This window comes from Cryptotermes secundus, unplaced genomic scaffold (genome assembly GCF_002891405.2).
Source record: "Cryptotermes secundus unplaced genomic scaffold, Csec_1.0 scaffold47, whole genome shotgun sequence".
Taxonomy (NCBI): domain Eukaryota; kingdom Metazoa; phylum Arthropoda; class Insecta; order Blattodea; family Kalotermitidae; genus Cryptotermes; species Cryptotermes secundus.
In genome coordinates, this window is record NW_019721002.1 from 317471 (window position 1) to 333106 (window position 15636).

Genomic DNA, 15636 nt, shown 5'->3' on the forward strand with positions numbered 1-15636 from the left:
GATAGTCTGGTAGATATTTACCAATGTTTCAAAAAACCTGCTGTCCGAGTCTTCATGTTAAAACAGAACTTTTATACTCTGAAGATGGTAACAGCATATGCCTCTGAAATGTTGGTAGCAATATGTCAGACTATCGCAAAGAGACAATATTTTGCAGTTTGTTAATAAGCACCATAAATGTATGTATGTATAAAAGTATTTATGTAATTTTCTGAACCTGAATTAACTCTCTGAAGCATGAAGACAAGCTGAATAATATTCAGGCATTCAGCTCCTACCTCACTGAAAACACAGTCTCTCCATTAGAGAACAGCCAGGTAATGATGTTTAGGGAATTAATCGCTGTTTATTATGAGAATCATATGAAGCACATAAATACACTCTTTGAAAGATGCAGAGTTTTTAAATATCAAAGCAGGTGGTGTATGTATTGTAATAATGTTTAAAATAGTTAAGTTGAACATTTTTTGTATGGGTCATGGTGGCCTGCAAATTGATATAACATACAGAGATCCCATATTTCTTGAAGAATTGTACTTCACTGATATGTGTAATCTTACACGTTTTGTACTCACCACTTGACACTAATTAGTGCCTCGAACGATTCACAGTGAATAAATGTCCACACTGGGAAGAATTGCTAAAATAAATGACATCAGTCACTGAATGTTTTATTTGAAAATTGCTTATTTTAACAATGTGTAAGATGCATGGCTAATGGCATTCATTTCATTTTATTGCCCATTCGACCTGATATAACACAAGGGGTATAACACAGAAGTAGTATTCATATGGTAGGCAGGAGATGCATCATACAGCACAGCCAAGGAGTTTTTAAATACAATCAATTAAAAAAACAATAAAAAATCCCATATTACTGCCTGACTCTGTGAAACAAACAAAGAAGCATAAATAAATAAAGGAAAGAACTCTTGGAGGACTTTTCGCTTGGGCATTGTTGTTGCTATTCATGACAATGACTCACACATTCACAATCATTTTAAAAGTTTTATTGGCATTGAAAAAAGCACACACTTCGGTCCACGGTGGAGAGAAACCGTGGCAGATGAAGAGCGGCGGCGGGCGGTTTGATATCTCCACAAGGATCGCTTGGACAGAATCTGTGGTTTGTGTAGTGATTTTGGGGAGGGGAGCCAGCCTTGCAGGAAGAGGAAATTGCTTGCTCTGGCTAAGTTCTAGATGGTTGGGCGAATAGCATGGATTCTTCTTTCAAAGGGTCTACTGGACCGTCTTCACAGAAGCCATGGAAATGCAGAGGGGGGAGGGAACCAACAAACAGGCGGATGGCTATTGTCTGCCACAGTAATCTGTACATTCAAACACACCACCAACTAAAATTCACTTATTCTTCAAACGTATCCATATGGAAAACATGGAAGGAGAAACTCAATTAGTTCCAAAGTTAACAATGATTAAAGACTGAGTCCAATCTTGGAAACATTCATATTAGAACGATTTCTAGAACAATTTTATTATCATTAAGTCCTATGGATTTGACTGATTCCAGCCAATGACCCTTTCTGACATAGTGAATAATATTGGCAGTAAACAAACATTCTGTTATAAATTCAGATTGTTATACAGGCTGTAAAAGTGTTAAGACTGACTTTTAATAATTCTGTCTCCAAATGTTAGAAATAAGAAATACTTGTGACATGGTGTGGGCTAAGTCCCAAACTTTCAAAGCAAGTTCTTTGGGACCTAGTCAACAACAGTACTTAATTACTGGTACATGATGAGAGAAAGAAAAGACAAGCAGAAATCTAGAGGAAAATCTAGAACCAGATTCTATTGCCCAAAGTCAAAAGAAGTTGTAATATTATGATGTGCTAAACCATGTAGCACAGCTGCACTGTCAGTCTGTTCATGAAAATAGTTGTTACTATTATCATGATCATATAATAAGGTGATTCTCAAAATGCCCATCCTCTGCTTGCAAAAGATAGAGGGACATATGACATCAGTAGAATTTTTGAATCCACTCAACAAAGCAAAATAACCATTTACATACTTCTTAAAATTTGTCAACAATAAACATTATCAGGTGTAAAACAAACAGTGGTGTCATATTTACACTTTATGTACATGATGCAATACAAAGAAGTGGATATAAAAATGATCGTTCAGACGAGTGTAGTTAATTGACTCATGTTGCACAAGGTTGAAAGCTGACTCAATGCTTCACGCTGTCTGTGTAAATATCGCAACTTACTCTGTATGTCACTTTACTTGCGTTATATGTATTACTATTATTGTTGTTATTATTATTATAGTCTTATTATTTACTTATTTATTATCATTATTATTTTTGGTATTAATAAACTGAAGATTTTATTCCCTGGCTCTAGATGGCATACTAAACCTACATTTGGGCTCTTATTTAGATTAGTTACAATATTGTAATACTGCCTGGAATATTATGTGGCTTGGCTACCTGCAATGAATGGCTAAATGGAAATCACTTTAGCATCTGTTAGCTCAGACTGAATCCTCCAAAGAGGCTAACTATGATTTGAAAACAATCTTCAGCTGTGCAGAATTATTGTTGTTGTTTCTTTTAGTTTCTTACTACTCTGACAGCTTTACAGTCAGCGGTTATAGCATGTCCATCAAAGAGCGTAAAGTCAAGTTGCTAAGGACTAGAGACAACATTTTCAACAATTTATACAATTATTCATCAATACGTTTCCACGAATTTTTATCCTTTTCAACACAGAGGACATATGCATGGCCTCCAATGAATAGGTCATGACCTCCTTCGAACAGGTATGTCCAGCTGAATTATATACCTGAGAAGGGTAAGGGTTTCTGTGTACTGAAAATTGACTGCAAAATAATTAAAACTTACTGCAAAACAACAAAACATCAGAACAATGGTATTTTCTGATAACTAATGAGATACAAATTTAATTCTGTTATTGCTCTGCCAGACTTGCTGACACATTCCCATTTCTTGTGAGCTTGATTCAACATTTGCTTAGCCATATCTATGGCAGAGTGTGAGAAAAATGAGGAACTTCAATATGTAAGTATGCCACACTGTTTTTATCATTAATGTTATGATAAATATTATTAGTAAGAATTCAATTCAAGACATTTAATTGAGAGTTCAATTAATAAATTTCTTACCTTAGTTTAACTTTCACTTCCGTATGCCAACACATACAGAAACAATAAACAGATAAATGACATCAACATGTCTTGAGCCCACAAATATTTATATTAATCTCAAATTAACAACAGCAGCAGCTCTGCCCCAACATATTATATAAGCCCACAACATACAGTAAGGAGTCAATATATGGCAATTTATCTACTGGAACACTTATATATCATGTGGGATTTTAAAAAAAATGGCACCCACCATTCACTGAGATCAGAACTGTTTACAGTTCAGAGTAATTTGATTTGGAGTGTGCTTAATGCTGTTTAGGTTCCTCTGACTTAAAATTCATTGTAATTATATTTTTAAAATACTTATTAAAAGTATTAAAGAGTCTAAATATAAACTTTTAATCTGTAATATATACATTGCATCTTATTATGAGCTCAGGAATATTGTGATAGTGAGCTCTTGCTATACTCATGCCTCAGCAAGAAAGTCCCATGGATTTATCCCCGCTTCATCACCCTCAGGCTGTTATGCTTCCCCTGTAGTGTATTTCCCTTTACTCTCCTGGCATTTTACCATTCTCTGCATACAAATAACCACAGGTTGTATGCTAGTAGCAGGTGCTTCAGACTGGCTGTTATATGACAGGGGGTAATGGAGAGGAATACAACAGAAGAGAGGGGGAAGCCTGAATAATAATAATAATCTCCACTATCCATGGGGCTTCTTTCTGAGACCTCAATATACTGCATCAAATCTGAGTGGCAAATGAGATATATTTAGTTATAAGGATGTGTTTACAGTGGTGACTACTCTCATATCACAGTCTTCTGGGTTGTGACACAGTGTATCCTTATACATGGATACCAACATTTTGGAGGCACTCCATGTGCTTTGAGCCTGAAGAAGGAGAGCATCACAGTCCTCCTTAATGTTGGTATCCATGTATAAGGATGCACTGTGTCACAACTCAAAAGACCACAATCTGGATATATGTAGTTTTGGGAGTGGGGGTGGGGGGCGGGGCAAGAAGAATTGCAATGCTACTTGTTACATGCTGCCCCATCAGCAGGGTAGAGAGGGTCCAGAAGGGGGCCAAATTCAACCTTACTTTTGAAATAAAGTAATACATGTAAGATTTCAGTTCAGTGCAGTTTCCATACAAGTTAATGATGGAATTTTAACTTATCAGACATGGCTTTCAATATTGCCTTTGCACTCATTACCACAGATGTCTCAAAGTGTGGTGTTACCCAGGGTGTTCTAGAGCAAAATAATGCAGTGAATGCTTCCAGTACAGATGTTCTGGTTACAGAATTTTACCCTTATGAACTTATGAAACATGAGCATAAAAGTCACCCTTACATGAATTTGGTATGAATATTACACTTTTAAGAACAAAATGTAAAATAGCAACAAATTCAGCCTAAATTGAACTCTTTCAGAGGTTATTTGCCAAGAAACTGCACACCTGTAAGCCATCTATTATTTCTGATGGAGAAAGAAGGGTGTCTTTTTATAAACATGGACATGACGTATTACCATTGTAATGCATCTCCATTTATGTATATCATTTTTTAATTTCCTGGGGTGAGGTTATAGTGAGTTCATTCGGTATGTCAGCAAGGCCTACTGTATCAGCCCTGGGTGATAGATGATGATGAGTGTGGAGCAGTAGGTGGAATGAGAATTGGCAGGGGAAACTGCAGTACTCATAGAAACCTTTCCCCAGTGCCACTTTGTCCACCACAAATCATACATTACATGACCTGGGATCAAGCCTGGGCCACCACAGTAGGAAGCTGGTGATTAGTTGCCTAGGCTGTGGCATGGTCAGCCTCCATTTATAACACAGGAATCAACAGAAAAACTGGGTTTGCATTTTGAAATATAGTGATATGGGCAAATTTTTAATAACACACTCCTTATATTATGTGGAGGAATTTTGTATTTATTAAATCAGTTCTCTGTAAATATGGTGTCACTCACAGAATGTTGAAAAGCAAAGGATAATTTTAAGAGTTAAATAGCCTTGAACCAACCAACAGCATTCTTTCCATAACAGAAAGAAGAAGACCCAAACATTTAATCTCCTGATACAACAGTGCCATTCTTTTCTAGCATAGCACTTCATTGTCATGTTTCATCCTTATTAATTGTAGAGAATGTGACGGTTTGTAACAGTGCAGGTCTTCATGAGTTTACTGAGGATATGTTGGCCATCTGTAAACACATGAAGAAAGGCTATATGAAGTATTCTCAGTTCTACTGAGCATAGACTATTTATGGAAACAGTATGTCCATGGGCTGTAAAGTTAATTTTTTACTATAGTGTTGGCATACATGATTCAGTATACAGTTACAGTGACAAATAGCAGAGACAATCATAATTCATACATATATATATATACATCTCACATCTCTTCTGGAATGATCATTTGTCTTTCCTTGCAAGTTACTCAACTTCAAGATTGGCCAATTAAGTCACACAGTGCTGCCTCTAGTATTAATCACAGTAACTGTTTTTGATTATGTTTGTTTGCTGCCTTCTGCCTGATCCACTTCTGCATGCCATTAACAGTAATGTAGGATCATGCACATAACTTATTCTGCTTACATTAGAGGAATGTTGTAAATATTAATCAACACATATATAAAATTTTTCAAATTGTAACAAACATGACTAGTGCCATTTTTCCCTAAGCTAATGTTACTTATTTTAAGGTCATGATCAGACTTATATTGCGATCAGCCTATTTAAAAATTAACGATTCAAAAAATAGATATAAATAATACAACAGCACGTTCAACCTTTGTGCCTGACCGTTGTTGGGGCTGGCACTATTCGACAGCGTTGATGATGGACGTGCTATATCCACTTTGGACAGCTTTTTGAGTGACTCGGTCGCACGAATTCTCTTCTCCTGTCATCAATTGCACTTTCCTCTAAAACATTCACAACCTGTTATATTTCTTGTGCATGATATCATGCACTCTTGCATGCCACTAAGGCATCATGCACTGCAGAAGTGCCATGTACACACACATACACACAGAGCAGTAAAAGCGGTATGGATATGTATTAATGTAGAGTATATATGCTGTAGTCCGAATTGCTATCAATGGTCTGCATGTTACGCTACAAGCAACAGTAGCAGAGCAATGCAGCGAGTTGATTCACAATGGCACTACACAGGAGAGGATGGGTACTTGAATGTAACAGGGTCAGAGAGGGGTCAAGGTAGGGGGAAAAAATGGACAGAAACCCTTTTGTCTGAGGAATGGATCTGAATCGCCATAAGTGGTAAAATTTGGAGCTAGGCAAGAAGCCAAATCCAACCCTACTTCGCTTCCACACAGCCCAAAATTAAAAGCACTTAAAACAGTGCTCGGTTTGGAACTAGTTTGTTCACAATCAAGTATTCAACAAGAAATGATGATCTTCAGTTATTACATAATAACGTACACAATGGTTTCTCAATACATTAGCCTACGTGTTTTATTATGTATAGTACTGTCTCCGTGTGAGCGATCAAATATCCTCGTAATGTTGTATAATTATTATTATATTATTATTATTTTACTTAGTAATAGCTCCACTCGTTCAAACTATTATTAATAAATATCACCGGGGGCATTAAAAAGAACTCCCCTTGAATAACCTCAAACGCTGGCATACGCGCTTCATCATGCATGCAACAATGACAACTGTAGTTTATTTCTCTATTGAAATGTTAGCGAGCGGTCTCCCTTCAAGCAACAGACGCAGCCGGACGCTCGACCGACCAACAGCGGAATGAATCAATGAGCGAGTAGGCTAACATCTTCAACAACTCGAGTCTGGCGACAGTTTGGTTTCATTTTATTTTTTTTTTAAATTCATCTACACTTGTGCTACTTCATATATTCTTCTGCAAGTTTTCCATTACTCAATGGCGCAACAGATGTACGTATGCGTGTGCGCAGAGAAGGTATCTGGAAAACACTGGAGGTATAAATACAGCTATAAGTTACTACGGACTTGCTTTGGCCTACAGCTTGGTAGCAGTTTTAACGTTCTGGAGTATTAGTTAGAGTAATTTCTTTTGTATTATTAGTATTATTATAACTAGTAGCTTCTCTGTAGAATGGCATGTCCTTCCTTCTATATACTAGTAGAGACGAGAGAAATGGTAACAAGCTATTATATGGAAGGCTTTGAGTTGCGTTGCTTAATTAGTTACTTATTTCGAAACCTATTTAGACTTTATATCGATTTATGGTTTCTCTTAAAAGTAATTATATGACTCATTAACCTGAAGAAAAGCTGTTTCCTTTATTTACGTTATCTTTTCTTTTTTGTCAAATCAGATTTGCTTCAAGGAAATCCTAAATTACTTCTACTTACTGATAGGGCTGATAACATATCTAAATGGAAAACCTCTATGAATTATTCATGTCTTTATATAGGACGTGGTTGCCAGATTTCACTCTTTAATACAACAAGATTCTGGCCTTATTAAAGTGAGGAGATGTGGCAACGTGGAGTAAAGTAACTACAATGTGTCAAGTCAGAGAATGAGAGAGAGAGAAAGACTAAGAAACTGGAACATGAAAGACAGAAAGACAAAGAAAATTGTTATCAAGGGGCCATGTATTCATGTACCTTCCTTTTTTCATGTTTTTACCTAACATACCATGATTTTTGGGTTATTCAGTGTTGGTTATTGGATAAGAGAGAACTTGATGGAGGAGGTAAGCCACAAGACTTGTTGTGTATAATGTCCGAGGAAGAGGGTGGATCGGATGAGGTGTAGGAAGATGGAGCAAATATTCTGATAACTTGCAATCGGACTGTTTGATAAAATACCCTCAGCTACTCATACCTAAGAAAGACGCACTGCCGGCTCATCACCCTCTGTCTCGATATGCACCTATAGACGCCAAACGTCTATATTTATAAAATAATAGTACTAATCAATGGTAATAAAAACTTTATGGCAAGAACAATATTTATTTCGTAGTCTTCATGTCGTATATTCCTCTGAGCATGCACTGACTGACAGACTTATGCAGCATCAGATGCAAGAGGGGGCAGCAGTGTTACTGGACTTGTTGTCTGCTTCTGGGCCCCCTGCCTCACTCGCTCTCACACGGTGAGCAGAAGCCAGTAGGGAGACCATTAAAGCACCATCATCATTAACATTTCTATCACCTTAACACCTTGCTGGTGGTGCTAACAGTGTGAAGCGGCACTCATAAAAACCACGGATACGTCACACGAGGTACCGTGGCGAGTTGCACCACGCCGGCAACCAGGCTTCACAAAAGAGCAACAAGAACGCCTTTTTCACTGCAACAAGAAATATGGGGAAATATCAGGTGATAGTAAATATATTAAAGGGTTAAAAATATGAAATAATGTTAAAACCAGTTGTGATTTATGGATGTGAAACATGTTCTGTGACTGAGAATGTTAAGTATATGGGAGATGAAGATTTTTGAGGAAGGTATGTGATCCGGTAACCGGGCAAGGAATCTGGGGAACCATGGCCAATGAGAAACTTAAACAGATTATATAAAACACTCGATGTGGCAGTGAATATTAAATGGATAAAACTGGAGTGGTTGGGACATGTCATTACAATGGATTAAACAAGGCAATTTTTGAAAGTAAGATGGAAGGCAGAAAAAATTGGAGAGGCCAAAACTGAGATGGCTGGAAGATGCACACAACGATTTATTAGAGCTGAAGATGAAGAAATGGGGAGGAAAAAAATGGCATATAATGGAGATAAATTGGCATCTGTTGTGAAGAAGGACAAGGTTCTTAAAAGACTGTATAAGCAGCAAAGTATAAATCAGTAGAAATAAATACAAAATCTCTTTTGTGTGTCTCTTTGTTTCTTCACACATAACTAAACATTACAGTGAGTTTGTTTTTATGCATGGCATGAGCTTAAAATTGCATATTTGTCTATCACGAAACAAAACTTCAGAGCCCTACTTCAAATAACAACAGTCTTGAACAAAGATGGTTTGCTGTCAGTGAAAAAGTTGAAGGCAGGTTAAATTCGTACAATTGCTGCTACCACTCAGTTGAAAATCTTCTGTATTTCCATCTACAACTTAAAAATGTAAATGGTTATACTAAAATGTACAAAAATATAATTTTAACCATGGCAGGTACTGAAGAGCAGGGTGCTGAGGGTAATATATGTGGACATACACAGTGTTAACATAAGACACAAACACTGTCTTCATAAACCAACTGCTAACCTCTCATGCTTTCAGAAAAGCGCATATTATGCTGGGATCAAAATTTTTAATAACCTGCCATCTGCTCTCGAAGGTCTTATGAATGAAAAGGCATGATTTAAAATAGCACTGAAATGATACTTAAATAGACATTCATTCTACTTTGTTGATGAATACCTATTGTCTAGAAAATAACTTATGTATCTTTAAATAGCCTTGTGTGTAGTCACTGTGTATTCTTTGTTTCTCCTGTGTGAGAACTCCATTGGGACTATACATATGTTTTATATTTATATGACCTATTCCACATCCTACAGTCATTTTGACTAACTTTGGATCCATGGAATGCAACGCAATGTAATGTAATGTAATGCTAAGAGGTGGATAAACTTGCACAATTTACTTTTCATCAAACATTATTAGGATGATCAAATGAAGGAGGATGAGATGGGTGGCGCATATGGCATAATATGGAGCAAGCTGAAATGTGTTCAGAATTTTGGTTGGAAAATATGAAGGGACAACACGTTTTTGAAGATGCAGTTATGGGAGGATATCACTAAAATGTATCTTCAAGAAATAAGGTATAAAGGTATGGGCTAGATTTGATTGATTTAGGGCAGGGACCAGTGGCGGGCTCTTGTGAACACAGTAATGAACCTTTATGTTCCATAGGAGATGGTGAATTTATTGACTAGTTGAGTGACTACCAGTTTCTCAAGGAGTCAGCCTCATAAAGTTAGATGAATGAATTTCACGATTATAACGCCTTTGTTAATTAATGAACGTTTATGACTTTAGGCATATAGATCCATATTGAAAATACCACGTATCCAGGAAGTTACTGAAACTCTGATCCCAATTTTGCTACATATAATAGTGTAAATGAACACTGTCTCTTAGGACAACAAATTAGGATAAAGAAAAGAAGAGCTTGTTGTCTTGTGAAGACCAACTGATACCGAATCTACCTCATTATGCCAGCCACCAATGTCTTCATTTAGCTTTCAAAAAATTAACTGTAATTTAAAACAAAATTATTAATGACAACTTTACAAAATTATTCACACAACGTCTTCATCCTTTTCCTCATCTTTGAGATCAGGGTTCAACAAAAAATAATCCTGGATTAGACCCTTCATGCCGCTGTGAAGCTGACAAACAGTTTACAAACCGCTGTTCCTACCTGCATAAGAAGAATGTTACAATAAGGTTCATAAGATAATTATTTGTGTTTGTTGTTTATTTAAAGATGCTGAGAGTAACTCAGACCAAAAACTGTTGAATGACTGAATAACTATAATAATTTTAAAAAAATGTGACAGGGATTTTCCTGGAGGGACTAAGGAAAACCACAAGAAACCTCAATCATGATAGCTGATGTCCAAACCGAGATTCGAACTGGGCACCTCGAAAATACAGGTCAGAAGCGTTACCCACTTGACCCAGTATGCTTGGCTGTCAGCTAATGAAAAGTGCTGGACACTAGCAGTTAACAATTTAGTTATTCGTATAAGTGGGGTGTAACTCAGGTTCACTTAGTATGGTGTATCAGCCTCTGAGGACACATGAGTATGAAGCACTGGTGAAATGATAACTAAAAGGGGAAAACCAAAGTATTTAGAGAGAAACCTGCCCCAGTGCCTCTTCGATCATTACGAATTGAACACGGACTATCCTCGGATTGAAACATGCCTTTGGGATGAGAAGGCAACAACCAACCACTTGAGCTAGGACAAGATCCCTGGGCTTAGCAAAAATAGACTCTTGATGGAGCTTTCTTTGGCTGACAACTCTGTTTATCGGTGCTGAATATGACCAAAAAAGAACTTCACTTGATAGCACAGAAAAAAGTAAAACTATGAAAACAGACATTTATGGGCTGGGTCATATTGAGAATAGATAGAAAAATGGACAGTAAAACTGATTTAGCTGTGTTCGAGAATTCTGGAAACATAAAACAAGATTGTGTGCACATACCAGGGGCGTTCAAAAGAAGTAATTATAAATGAAGTGTGTAGGGCTATGCTGAAGTGTTGCCTTACTGTAAATAAACATTAAATTCACATGTAAGTATCCACTTTCAGTTCGTGGTTACTCAAATGGACAATACGTGAAAACTACACGTGCAGCCAACATTAAAATTCCACTATTCACTGCTATTACACACTCTGTGGCCTGTAGTCCACAAGCGAACTATACTGGCCGAGCGAGCGCCACTTGTCGGCGAAGTTAGTGCCAATTTTTGCAGATAGTGGGTGTCACATGGTCAGCGTAATGGATCCCCACGGCCGTTAATATCGGTTTTGTAGACCGGAGCCGCTATTTATTTGAAATAGCTTATCAATTATCTTAACGAGGCTGAGTGGACACCGTTCCAGACCCACTATTACTCAGAAAATCTGGCAGTGGCGGGAATCGAGCCCAGGACCTCTGGATCTGTAGGCAAGAACTCTGACCACTAGACTACTGAGGCAGTCTGTTATTACACACACTAAAATAAAATCAAATGCAATCATAATCAAGACTGTCTTCTGTTTTTCTTTTCTTTATTCTATGTTCAGGAGGCCATTGTTGATTGTTGCACATGCAAATTCGGGAATTTATGCTCAGAGTCAATCTTAATTACTTAGAAAACCTCATGACTCATGAAGAAAGTACTGTATATGTGTGCTTAGTTTTCTTTTCAACATTCATTCAAAACATTTTTCTCTCTGTGTAAAGCGTTCATTAAACCTGTCCGATCTAAATTAAAACCGAAATATCTCAATGTTTCGTAAAATCCTTGAATATCAAACTACAGTTGTTTCATACGTGCAAATTACGGAGTTCCCTTATGTACAGACAGACCAGTGGATGGACTGGGGGGAACGGAAGAGCCGCTCTGATGGGAGGAATCCAAACGCGGCTACAAATTACCTTAATGAAGAACTGGCTGGAAGCACTCTTGGTACTATATGCTGTCCACACTATCAACTTAGAAGTATCTGATATCATGGAAGATAGTGCAGTTTACACTGTTACAAAAATAGTGCAATGACACTGCAAATGCTTTGTCACTTACGAGTGGTCCTCAGTGGCCCACTGTTGGTTGATGATTACACAAGTACATGCTGTGTAAATATTTCGGCCGAAACCTGCTTTTTCATATTCAAGGGGGCTGAAAACATACAAATCCATCGAAATATCGAGATCGATATATCTCACAATCGCAATATTTCTCATACATATTGTGTATGACAGAATTATTGCTCTGAAGTTAAAGGCGGAACCAGTAGATATACTGATTATGCAAGTGTACATGCCAACATCAGAGTATGAAGATGATGAAGTGGAAAAAGTGTATGACACAACTGAAGAAATTCTTCAGGAAGATGGAAGGGGTGACACAAACAGCATCATATTGGGAGACTGGAATAGCATTGTTGGAGATGAACCATATCAGAATATTGTTGGATCACATGGACTAGGAAGACGGAATCACAGGGGTCAAATGCTTATTGACTTTTGTGAACGAAATGGATTGATTGTTACCAACACTTGGTTCAAGAAGCCAAAGAGAAGAATTTACACATGGAAGGCACCTGGGGATTGGAAGAGGCATCAGCTGGACTACATCCTTGTGAAACATCGATTCAGAAACAGTGTGAAGGATGTGAAGACGCTTCCTGGGGCAGACATTGACTCTGACCACAACTTGCTGGTTGCCAAGTTCCGAACCAGGTTGAAGAAAATTATAGGATTTCAAAAGCGCAGACTTAGATGGGATTTGGAGAACTTATATGCTCAAAGACAAAGCGTGCAAGAGACTCTAGAAGAGAAACTCGGTGCAATTGAAGGTGAAAGCGGAAATGCTGAAGCGCAGTGGAACGATATAAAAGAATGCATGTTAGATACTATCAGTGATTTGGTAGGTAAAGTTGAGAAGATAGCAAGAAAACCATGGGTTACACAGGAGATGATGAGTAAAATGGAGGAGCGAAGGAAATGGAAGAATGTCAACAATGAAGAAGGCAGGAGGAAATACAGGAGACTGAGGAATGAATTGAAAAGAGCCACGGACAGGGCCAAAAAGGAATATCTTGAGAAGATATGTAATGAGATTATGGAATTTCAAAGAACAGGCCGTTATGATTTGATGTACATGAAGACAAAAGAACTAGGATGGAAAGAGAATCATGGGATTCAAAATGTTGGCATCGAAGACTCCCAGGGGAATAGAATAGTAGATCAGAGGCAAGTGCTGAAAATTTGGGAAAATTATATTTCAGAACTATATGATCGACCTAATCGGCCAGAAACCTTAGAAGTTGAACCGGAAGAAGAAGTAGATACAGACGAGAAAGGACCATATATTTTACAAAGTGAGGTGGAAAAAGCTATCAAGGAAATGAGGAAGGGAAAGGCTACAGGAGATGATGATGTACCTGGAGATGTGCTCAAGTTACTGGGAGAAGGTGGTTTGAAAACACTGACAAAACTAATGAACACCATATATGAAAGTGGAGAGTGGCCCAAGGACTTTACAGAAGTTACAATGATTGCCTTAAAGAAAAAGACAAAAGCTACAAAATGCAGCGACCATCGCACAATAAGTCTTATTGCACATACAGCAAAGATAATAGCAAAGATACTTAAAAGAAGAATTGAAAGGAAAATAGAGGATGTACTTGGAGAAGATCAGTTTGGATTTAGAAGAGGAAAAGGAACCAGGGATGCAATTGGGATGATGAGAATTATAGCGGAACGAACTTTGGAGATAGATGAAGAACTGTGTGTTTGCTTCATAGACTGGCAGAAGGCATTTGACCGGGTAAACTGGACCAAATTAATGCAGATCCTGAAAGAAACAGGTATCGATTGGCATGAAAGAAGATTGATTAGCAAATTGTACATGGATCAGAAAGTTAGAGTACGACTGGACAGGGGGGAGACAGGAAGTGTGCAGATTGGAAGAGGAGTTCGACAAGGATGCTGTTTATCACCAATTCTGTTCAACTTGTACAGCGAATGCCTTACCAAGGAAGCTCTGGATGGGCTCGGTGACTTCAAAGTAGGAGGGCAAATTATTCAAACTGTGAAATATGCAGATGACCTTGTGTTAATGGCTAAGGAAGAAACTGTGCTACAGGGCATGATTGATAGACTAATTGAAATTGGAAGGTGCTATGGCATGGAAATGAATGTGGAGAAAACAAAAGTAATGAAAATTTCGAGACAACCAACCCCAGTCACAATAAAGATAGACCAAAAACAACTGGAGAATGTGAAATGTTTTAAATATTTGGGTAGCTTGTTAACAGATGATGGAAGGTGTACTAGTGAAATTAAATCCAGGATTGCCATGGCAAAAGCTGCATTTAGCAAGAAGAAGAATCTTTTTACCAGCAAATTGGACTTAAATTTGAGGAAGAAACTAGTGAAATGCTACATTTGGAGCATAGCTCTGTATGGGGCTGAAACATGGACACTTAGGGCAGTAGATCAGAAACATCTGGAAAGTTTCGAAATGTGGTGTTGGAGAAGGATGGAGAAGATCAGTTGGACCGATTATGTGAGAAATGAAGAAGTGTTAATTAGAGTCAGTGAGAAGAGGAATATCCTACACGAAATAAGAAAACGGAAGGCTAATTGGATTGGTCATGTTTTACGCAGAAACTGCCTTCTAAAAGAAGTTACTGAAGGAAAGATAGAGGGGCGGATAGAAGTGACAAGAAGACAAGGAAGAAGACGTAAGAAGATGCTGAATGACCTTGGGGACAGAAGAGGATACTGTCATTTGAAGGCGAAAGCTCTAGATCGCATTAAGCGGAGGAACTGTTTCGAAAGAGACTGTGGACCTATCGTCTGACAGATTACTGATGATGATGATGATGATGATGATATTGTGTATATGAAAAAGTAACAAATGAAAGTGCTCGTTTTTCATTGCAGAAGGAGCGATCTATGGCAACAAGGCGATGAGAACAGGGACAGGTGGGGCAATCACTAAACGTCCTGCGCAAGAAGTAATTCGCCCACATTTTAAATGCAAACAGAAGACAGATTACATGGACAGTGGTAATCATATACAGCCGGTCACAGTAGCCGAGCGGTGTAAGGCATGAACTGTCTTCGCTCGCTCGGAAGCCGGGATCGTGGGTTCGGATCTGTTTCCTGTCAGGTACGAACTGAATTCTTATATATTATTCTTATACACTGCCGGTCACGGTAGCCGCGCGGTCTAAGGCATGAGCTGTCTTCGCTCGCTCGGACGCCGCGATCGT

At 38.0% G+C, this 15636-nt stretch overlaps 1 protein-coding gene across 7 annotated transcripts in view; it reads right to left on the reverse strand.

Moving 5' to 3' along the window:
- Positions 1-715: 715 nt before the first annotated feature.
- The window catches only part of LOC111874401 (potassium voltage-gated channel protein Shaker), a 352375-nt gene continuing 337454 nt past the window's right edge, over positions 716-15636 (reverse strand). For all 7 annotated transcript variants that reach the window (XM_023869887.2, XM_023869904.2, XM_033755508.1 and 4 more), the window contains exon 8: positions 716-8465. The gene's annotated coding sequence lies outside the window, so the exon portion shown is untranslated. The remainder of the gene's footprint in view (positions 8466-15636) is intronic.